This window comes from Pelophylax lessonae, assembly GCF_965119305.1.
Source record: "Pelophylax lessonae genome assembly, chromosome: 4".
Classification (NCBI taxonomy): Eukaryota; Metazoa; Chordata; class Amphibia; order Anura; family Ranidae; genus Pelophylax; species Pelophylax lessonae.
Window position 1 is genome coordinate 669,851,525 of NC_138771.1, and position 10,169 is coordinate 669,861,693.

Genomic DNA, 10,169 nt, shown 5'->3' on the forward strand with positions numbered 1-10,169 from the left:
AAGTACCTATTTTCTGATTGTGTTCTGGGCCTACCCAGGCCCTCCTCTACAGCTGTTTTAGATTTTGTTACTGGTGATCAGTTTCCTGGGTCGTCACTGGCCTGAGGGCCTGACTGCTCCATGATGGACTGGGTAGTTTTCTAAGCAGTTTTTCCCCTTTTTTTCCTGTCCCTGCATCAATATCCTGTGTGTTGGTGCCACCGCCTCAGAACTTTTTCTTTTTTGTGGATTTTTCTCCCCCTTTTTTTTTTGTGTGTCCCCCGGCATTTTTTCTCACTAGGACTCTGAACTGACGGAGACATTCTGGCATAGTTATGCCTTTTTGGGCTGTTATTGTTTTTGGGCTAAAGCTCTCTGCCTGTTTTTAAGATGGAGAGCCGGTTGGGGGGGTGGGGGGTGGGGACTAGTTTCTGGTGGCATTTTATGGTCATTTTGTACTGTTTTTCTCTTCTCAGCATGGTCTTCTTTTCAGCAATGGTGGTCGGATCTTCTTTTGGTTACACTTCAGCGATGGTGTGGACTGGGCGGGCCCCCTGGGGGTTTCCCTTGCCTATATGTTCTTTCAGTATTGGTATGTATATCCTCTGATTTGGGAGTGGGGCAGTCCTGGGTCCTTTTACGTTTCCACATGTCATTGAAACTTTTGACTTGGAACGTGCGGGTTATGAATTCCATGATTAAGAGGTCTCTTGTATTTGACTATTGTAAACGCTCCAAGGCAGGCGTCCTTCTTTTGCAGGAGACACATTTGACGGCCACGTATTGCTCATGCGTTTCATGCTACCTACTCCACCTATTCAAGGGGTGTCTCGACCTTGATCTCCAGGGCCTGCCCGGTGTGGGTGTTGGAGGTGAAGACCGATCGTGAGGGGTGCTATGTTAAATTATATGGATCACTTGTAATAAAGAGGCACATGAACAAATATATTCATTTCCCTCAAATCGCAGAAGAGTGGAAGGAAGCGAAGCTGGGTTTTTACCGACTTGGAGGGATGTCCAATTGCCTAGGTGCCATAGACTGCACACATATTCCATTGATACCCCCCCCCCCCCCCATGCACGAGAGGAGCAGTTTCGAAATCGTAAATGCACTCACTCCCTAAATATCCAGATGGTGGTTGACTCCCAGCAGCGAATAAAGAGTCTAAGATCTGGATTCCCTGGAAGTTGCCATGACAGCTACATCTTGAGGCAGTCAGCTCTGTTTGACCGGTTTGAGCAAGGACTCATGCCCCAGGGCTGGTTGGTGGGTAAGTAAAACTGATCTATTTTTTATTACGAAAACCAGAATTTGAACTTGAATTTGTTTTACAATTATTTTCTCCCTTTTCTTTTTCAGGAGATGCTGGATACGGTTGTCGGCCATGGTTGATGACACCATTGTCGAATCCTCAGACAGCAGCAGAGGTTCGATTAGAGATGTCCCGAATTGTTCGCCGGCGAACAGTACCTGGCGAACTTCGCATGTTCGCGTTCGCCTCGGCGGGCGAACATATGCGATGTTCGGTCCGCCTCCTATACATCATCATTGAGCAAACTTTGACCCTGTACCTCACAGTCAGCAGACCCATTCCAGCCAATCAGCATACCCTCCCTCCCAGACCCTCCCACCTGCTATAAAAAAGCAAGGGCAGCATCCATCTTAGATTCATTCTGAAGCTGCAGAGTTAGTTAGAGCAGGGAGAGGGCTGCTGTTGCTGCTGAATTGATAGGGAAATCATTAGCTAGGCCAGTGTTCTGTGTCCACTCCTGCTGTAAGGACAGCATCCTGACAGCACCCCAAAAAGCCCTTTTTAGGGCTGGTATATCAGTCTGCTTTTATTTATTTTTTTTTCTATATATTTATCAGGCATTTTTGGAGGCAGGCACGATTTTTTTGGATTAGTGTCGGGGGGGGGGGGGTCTAAAAAGTGTACCTGTGAAGTTTCAGCTCTGTAGCATGTCCAGAACCAGAAACAAATTAGAATTAGGGTTAGGGCTAGGGTTAGGGTCAGGGCTAAGGTTAGGGTTATTTTTAGTGCTTAGGGTTAGGGTTAGAGGGGTAGGGTTACTAACTCTAACCCTAAGTATCTCACCATAACCCTAACCCTATCCCCTAACACTAAACCTAACCCTAACCCATAAAGCCCAGTTCCTGTCCCATTTTGGTCGGTTCTGGTCTGTTTGCGGTTGTTTGCGGTGCGTTAAACGGGGAGTTTGGTCTGTCAGAGTTTGGTCTGTCACTGTGAAGCAGGCGTAACCCTTACACTACCTGATCGACACACTCTGGATGTTTTAACCACTTAAGCCCGGGGGGATTTGGCTGTTAAAAGACCAGGGGGTATTTTGCGATTCGGCACTGCGTGACTTTAACGGACAATTGCGTGGTCGTGCGACGCTGTACCTAAACAAATTTGACGTCCTTTTTTTCCCACAAACAGAGCTTTCTTTTGGTGGTATTTGATTACCTGTGCGATTTTTTGATCATGCGCTATAAACAAGAAAAGAGCGTAAATTTTGCAAAAATAACAATATTTTTCACATTTTTTTATATGAAATTCCCCAAAAAAAATGTAAAAATCTAAAATTTTTAACATTTTCGGCCAATTTGTTTTATGCTACACATGTTTGGTAAAAAAAAAACGCAAAAAGCGTATTTTTATTGGTTTGCGCAAAAGTTATCGCGTTTACTAACAAAGGGAAAGATTTTTGTCATTTTTGTTGTTTTTTTTTTTAACGCGTAATGGAGGCGATCTGCGATTTTTTTTGCGGTACTGCGACATTGCGGCGGACAGATTGGACCCTTGACTGACATTTTTGACACTTTTGGGGTTACCAGTGACATTTCTACAGTAATCAGTGCTATACATATGCACTGTTACTGTAAAAATACACTGGTAGTGAAGGGGTTAACTTTTTTTGAGAGGGAGGGGCTGTGTGTGTCCCTAGGGGCGTGATTCTTACTGTGATTGGCTGTGGCTTGAGCTGTAGGAACACTGATCAATGGTCCTACATTGTAGAACCGTGTGATCAGTGTTTCTACACCGGGGAGAATGACAGGTGACTTGTTTACACAAGCCGCCTGACTTTTTCCCTCTCCCCCGACGATCGCCGAGTGACCGGCGGACATCGGGTCCGCCGGTCACACGCGCGGGGGAGTCCGTGACCGCGCGGGAGCAGGAGCGCGCCTCCGCGGGCGCGCGCTCGCTCCCCAGAGCCTCACAGGCTAGCGACGTAGCCCTACGTCTCTCTGCCTGTGAGGGGCTGACTGCCGCAGTAAATATACTGTGAGCAGTCGGCAAGCGGTTAAAGCACGTTATTCCAAACAATTTAGGAATGTTAGGTGATTTATGCCCTTAATGGATTAAAACCCGACTCTGCGTCAACTACGTAATTTTCCATGGGAGTTTTGCCATGGATCCCCCTCCGGCATGCCACAGTCCAGGCGTTAGTCCCCTTGAAACAACTTTTCCATCACTATTGTGGCCAGAAAGAGTCCCTGTGGGTTTTAAAATTCGCCTGCCTATTGAAGTCTATGGCGGTTCGCCCGGTTCGCGAACATTTGCGGAAGTTTGCGTTCGCCATTCGCGAGCATTACATTTTATGTTTGCGACATCACTAGTAGCCTTGTGTGATTGTGTGCAAGCAGCTGTTACACCGGTCAACCTCTCATTGATTTGTTCTGGCTTATCGGTCATGTCTAGCCATAGCTGGCTTGACCCCCACTGGGTCCTGTGCGAGTTTGGTCCGAATGCAATGTGAATACAGCCATACAATCTGTATGGCTGAATTTGCATCGCACTGACATCGCATGTGATTTTCAGAGCAGTGCGCTCTGAATCACATGCAATGTCTGTCATCGCATATGTGTGAAGCAGCTCTAAAGCATACATTGCCCTTGTGATGTAATGGGAAAGGTCTAACCATTATTACCTTCATCATCAAACAATAACACTGTTTCTTCACAAAGATGCCTTCTTTCCAAATTTGCTGGTGTCAACGGTTGAGAAGGAGGAGTGGAAGACCCCTGCTCAAGGTTTGCTGGTGTCTGTGGTCTTGAGTATGTAGCAGCAGGCACCCGTTCAATTAATGCTGAAAAAGAAGGAATTAGAAAAATGGTCTAGTCTGTAATTTGATTGTTTATTTCAAGGTTTTAATATAAAAAAAAAAAAATACTTACGATTTATATCAGTATCATTATCTCCGGCCACACCTTCAACAACATCCAATCCTATGTAGTCCCTCATCTTTTCTTCATATTCCAAGAACTCGATCTCAAGAGGTGGACCACCTCCTGTTGCTTTTCTATGTTTGGCAAGTTCGGCCAGCTTACTCTTTACTTGCAGCTTTATATCAGTGATGCGTCTTTTACATGCATCTATATTGCGCTCTGCTACTCCAACTGAATTTACAGCGTGTACCACCTCCTCTCAAATGGTAGCTTTAGCAGCAGGGCCGCTGATAGGGGGGGACCACCAGTCCTCTTGTAGGGGGCCCGAGCACACAGGGGGGGCCCACACAGAGAGGGGAATTAGTGATGGACAACAAATACAGAAATCTTCCTCCAGCACCTGAATCTGATCTGTCCCTCTCCCTGCTTTTATCTGCTGAGAAAGAGACAGTCGTATCTCACTAATCCCCCTCCGTTGTGTGGGTCCCCCACCCAGCACTGGCTCTAATGTTATCTCTGCTCAGGAGTTTATATGTAACTTTGTTTCTCTCTCTCTGTCTCTCTGATCACTGAGCTCCAACTGCCCAGCCTGTATATTTTTCTCATTTCATCTTCTTTTTTATTTAACATTAAATTTTTTTTTTTAGATTTAGCAGGAATTATGTGAGTTATGTTATATTTGTGTCTGCTAATAGTGATTTTGTTGTAATTTTAGCTAAATATATCTTTAATATTTTCTTGGGGGGGCCCTGCCAGGTAGTCTGTACGGGGCCCCACGATTTCTAACAGCAGCCCTGTTTAGCAGAGAAAGATAAATTGCGAGATAGATTGCCAAATAATCTTTCCCACTTCTCCACAACTTTTTCAACTAGAATAATATTTTCCTTCATCGAGAATTTAGTGCTTCTTGTAAACTTTGCTTTTCTTTTCTTTCCTTTCCCTCTGAATGCTGAGGTGCCTTCCTGTGAATCTTCCATAGAATTTGTGACCTGTGCAGTACTGGTGGTTCCTGCTGATAATAGACTACCCTGCTCCTCTCCTGGGTGCAAATTATTTTGCATTTTTAGAGGTTAAAATTAAGCTGGTTTTGTAATATCTCTTCTCTCTGTGTAGAATGAAAGAAAAAGGGGCATTTTATATGCCCCCTTTTTCTCATGGGATAAGTGGCAGGTCAGAATATTTCCAGGGAAGATAGCAGGGAGAATTTACCTCAGGGAACCTGCCTGGAGATATTGTAGTTAAGGGTGGAGTTTAGGCAGTCTGTCAGGTGATAGGTCAGTTAGTGAGGAAAGTGGGAAGGTACCTCAGGAATTTCTAGAACATTCCAATAGGTTAGATAAGGAGCTGGCATTACCTGAGGGGCTCATTCACCTCACAGCACTCAACATTGAAGTTTCCCAACCCCCCTCCCCTTATGTTGCGGCTGTTTGTTATGTGGAAGGTCACTCTTGCAACTATGCAAGGGGGGACTAGTCTGTTATTGAGTATGGGAGTTTGTTTTGGGAAAAAAATGTTTTATTTATTGATGCAGCCTGAGCTGTAATGGCTGGGTTGTCTGGATTTTTTAATAAAATGTATTGATTATTTATTGAAGCTTAACCAGTAATAAACGGCCGCGGCCAATTTTAAGCCAAGTCTTCTGAGTCTTTGTCTTTTTTATAAATAGAAGCATGCATATAAGTTTTTATTCTATTTTAAAGGGTATATCAAAGATCCTGACTACTGTTCCAAGGGCAAGATGGCTGTGGGTGGGAGGTGCCTGGAGTGCATGTATGCATTTAGCTAGGGATGAGAAAGACAGCAGGGGAACAAAAGAAGAAAAGGAATGCACATATCCTCTATTATTTTAACCACTTTACCGCTAAGTACTTGAATAGTACTGCGGCAAAGTGGCTCGTTCCCGTCTGACGACGTAGACCTACGTCGCCAGACTCCTCCCCTGTAGGCGGCACTCGCGCGCCGCCGGAGGCGCGCTCCCGCTGTTTTCATTCACAGCGGGAGTCAGGCCAGGGGAGGAGCAGCGGCGATCGCCGCTGCTCTGCCCCGATCGTTGGGGATCTCCTCAGTGACAGGGAGTGACAGATCGGACTGTTCAGCATAGCTGGACATCCGATCTGTCCATGACTCACTCAGTCACCTCCCCCCCCCACACGTCAGTAAGCACCAGGCATACATTAACCCCTCCCTCTCCAATAAAATTAACCCCTTCACTGCCAGTGTCATTTTTACAGTAACAGTGCATATGTATAGCACTGATTACTGCAGTAATGTCACTGGTACCCCCAAAAGTGTCAAAAATGTCAGTCAAGGGTCCGATCTGTCCTGCGCAATGTCGCAGTCCCGCAAAAAAAATCGCAGATCGCCGCCATTACTCGTTAAAAAAAAAACCCACCAAAAATGACATAAATCTTTCCCTTTGTTAGTAAACGCAATAACTTTTGCACAAACCAATCAAAATACGCTTATTGCGATTTTTTTTTACCAAACATGGGTAGCAGAAAACAAATTGGCCAAAAATTTAAAAAAAATTGTTTTTTACATCTTTTTTGGGGGGAATTTCATATAAAAAAATGTTAAAAATATTGTTATTTTTTCAAAATAAACGCTCTTCTTTTGTTTGTAGCGCAAAAAGTAAAAATCGCACAGGTGATCAAATACCACCAAAAGAAAGCTCTGTTTGTGGGGAAAAAAGGACGTCAATTTTGTTTGGGTACGGCGTCGCACGACCGCACAATTGTCAGTTAAAGTCGCACAGCGCCGAATCGCAAAAAGTGGCCCAGACGTAAGACAGCAAAATGCTCTAGTGGTAAAGTGGTTAATAAAGGTGTGTATATGCTTTTTATAAATGTGTTTATTTTAATTTTATTTTAACCCCATAATTCACTAATAAGGATTACCCTATGATCCTTCAGGGTAGAGGATGGTGGGGGAATAGTAGAATAAAAACACAATTATATATACTTTATAATATTAGTCAGGGTGTGTATGTGCTTTTACATGTTTTATTTTTTTATTTTTCAACAGCTCTGAGAAGTAATCAATGATCCTTTACTGTGGATCATAGGTTTTCCTACACAGGATGGCTGCTGTGCAGCTAGATAAAGCTTCCCCACATTAGTTTCACTCTCTAACACAATACTAACACGCTGCTAGCTAACACCTCTTATCACTGACCTGGAGTCAACACAACAAGGTTTGCTAAACAGGCTCAGAGCCGGTGTTAAAATCGTCGGTGTTAGAGAGTGTTAGCAGAACGGTGATAATGCAAGAATTAACACCGGTTACTAAACGTACACCTATATGTGCCAGTTGCTATTACATATTTTAAACCCCCTTTCTATCCCCCCTTCCCCCTTTCTCTGAAGCCGCCGCTGCTGCTTGAAGGACTCGTGGAGACGCGCCGCCGGTCACCAGGACTGAGAAGAAGCCGCCCGCCGCCGCCGCTGCTGCTCCAGGTAGGTAAGGGGGCACGCACGCTGATCTCTGCATTGGGGGCATGTATGCTGGTCACTACATTGGGGGCATGTATGCTGGTCACTACATTGGGGGCACGCACGCTGATCTCTGCATTGGGGCATGTATGCTGGTCACTACATTGGGGGCATGTATGCTGGTCACTACATTGGGGGCATGTATGCTGGTCACTACATTGGGGGCATGCACGCTAATCTCTGCATTGAGGGCATGTACGCTGGTCACTGCATTGGGGGCATGTATGCTGGTCACTGCATTGGGGGCATGTATGCTGGTCACTGCATTGGGGCCATGTATGCTGGTCACTGCATTTGGGGCATGTATGCTGGTCACTGCATTTGGGGCATGTATGCTGGTCACTGCATTTGGGGCATGTATGCTGGTCACTGCATTGGGGCCATGTATGCTGGTCACTGCATTGGGGGCATGCACGCTGATCTCTGCATTGGGGGCATGTACGCTGATCTCTGCATTTGGGGAATGGTATGCTGGTCACTGCATTGAAGGGGGCATGTATGCTGGTCTCTGCATTGGGGGCATGTACGCTGATCTCTGCATTGAAGGGGGCATGTACGCTGATCTCTGCATTGAAGGGGGCATGTACGCTGGTCACTGCATTGAAGGGGGCATGTACGCTGGTCACTGCATTGGAAGGGGGCATGTACACTGGTCACTGCATTGGAAGGGGGCATGCTGGTCACTGTGCATTGAAAGGAGGCACGCTGGTCACTGTGCATTGAAAGGGGGCACGCTGGTCACTGTGCATTGAAAGGGGGGACGCTGGTCACTGTGCATTGAAAGGGGGGACGCTGGTCACTGTGCATTGAAAGAGGGCACGCTGGTCACTCTGCACTGAAAGGGGGCACGCTGGTCACTCTGCATTGAAAGGGGCACGCTGGTCTCTCTGCATTGAAAAGGGGCACGCTGGTCTCTCTGCATTGAAAGGGGCACGCTGGTCTCTCTGCATTGAAAAGGGGCACGCTATACTTTAATTACTGAAGGCCCCTTTCACACTTTTGTGACCTCAAAGTCACACAATTTTTACAGCGTTTTTTGCCGCAAAGCAATGCCTATTACAATTTTCTGTTTGCGCCCCCCCAAAAATTTTGAGCACCAGCCGCCACTGTCCCCAATATACCTAGAATAATGTGCACATATTAATCTGCAAGTGTTCACAGATATGTATAGGTCAGAGTGTTTAACTGACAAAGAATGATGTGCCATAGAACTGCTGATGTTGATGTATTTTTCTGCTCTGTATCTAATAAATGCATACTTTACACCCCCCCTTTCCAGTACCCCCCAGAGCTCTTCAGCCCCCCCCCCCACCAGTGGTCTTTAGCCCCCCTCCCCCAGGGCTCTTCAGCTCCCCCAGGGCTCTTCAGCTCCCCACAGTGCTTTACAGCTCCCCCCCATGCTCTCTGACTCCCCCAGTGCTCTCCACCCCCCTGTGCTCCCTGGCTCCCCCCTCAGTGATCTACAGCCCCCCAGTGCTCTTCAGTTCCCCCCCTCCCCCGTACTCTCTGTCCCCCTGGTTTTCCCTGCCCCCCCTGCTCTCCACCCCCTTGCTTTATAACCCCCCTGGAATGCTTTCCAACCCCCCCCCCTATTTCTTTCCAGTGCCCCCCCCATGCCCTTCAGCTCCTCCTGTGCTCTCCAGCCCCCCTAGTGCTCTTCTATCTTCTATCATGTCTGCAGTCTCTGACCATCCCCTGTACTATGTCCGCAGTCTCTGACCATCTCCTGTATCATGTCCACAGTCTCTGACCATTTCTTGTATCATGTCCGCAGTCTCTGACCATTTTTTGTATCATGTCCGCAGTCTCTGACTATTTCTTGTATCACGTCCCCAGTCTCTGACCATTTCTTGTATCACGTCCACAGTGTCTGACCATCTACTGTATCATGTCTGCAGTCTCTGACCATCTACTGTATCATGTCCACAGTCTTTGACCATCTCTTGCATCATGTCTGCGGTCTCTGATCATCTCTTGTATGCTGACGATCTCTTGTATCATGTCCACAGTCTCTGACCATCTCTTGTATCATGTCCGCAGTCTCTGACCATCTCTTGTATCATGTCCGCAGTCTCTGACCATCTCCTGTAGGATGTCTCCAATCTCTTACTCAAATTTAAACACATTGCTAATAGTATTAGCGATCTGTTTAAGCCAAAGGTAGGACTGTGCAGGGAAGGCAGAGAGTGCAAAAGGGGGCACTGTGATTAGAGATATGGGGGGCTGTGAAATGTTTGCAATAAATATTCTTGAAAACATTACAAATTTTTTTGGGTGTTTGTACATTTTTTGGGGGGGTGCCAGATATAGGATCCACCCCGGGTGCCAAATGCTCTAGGTACACCACTGCACAGATGGCTGTGGGTGAGTGACGGAGGGCTGATTTTTGAAACCTTAGCCCATATTGGCCTTTTAACTTAATTTACTGAAACTGTACAAAGGCACCCTAAACCCTGTGGCAAACAATTAGTATTCATCTTTTGCTAGTGTGATGTCAGATAAGTAAATGCTGATTGGTTACTCTGGGT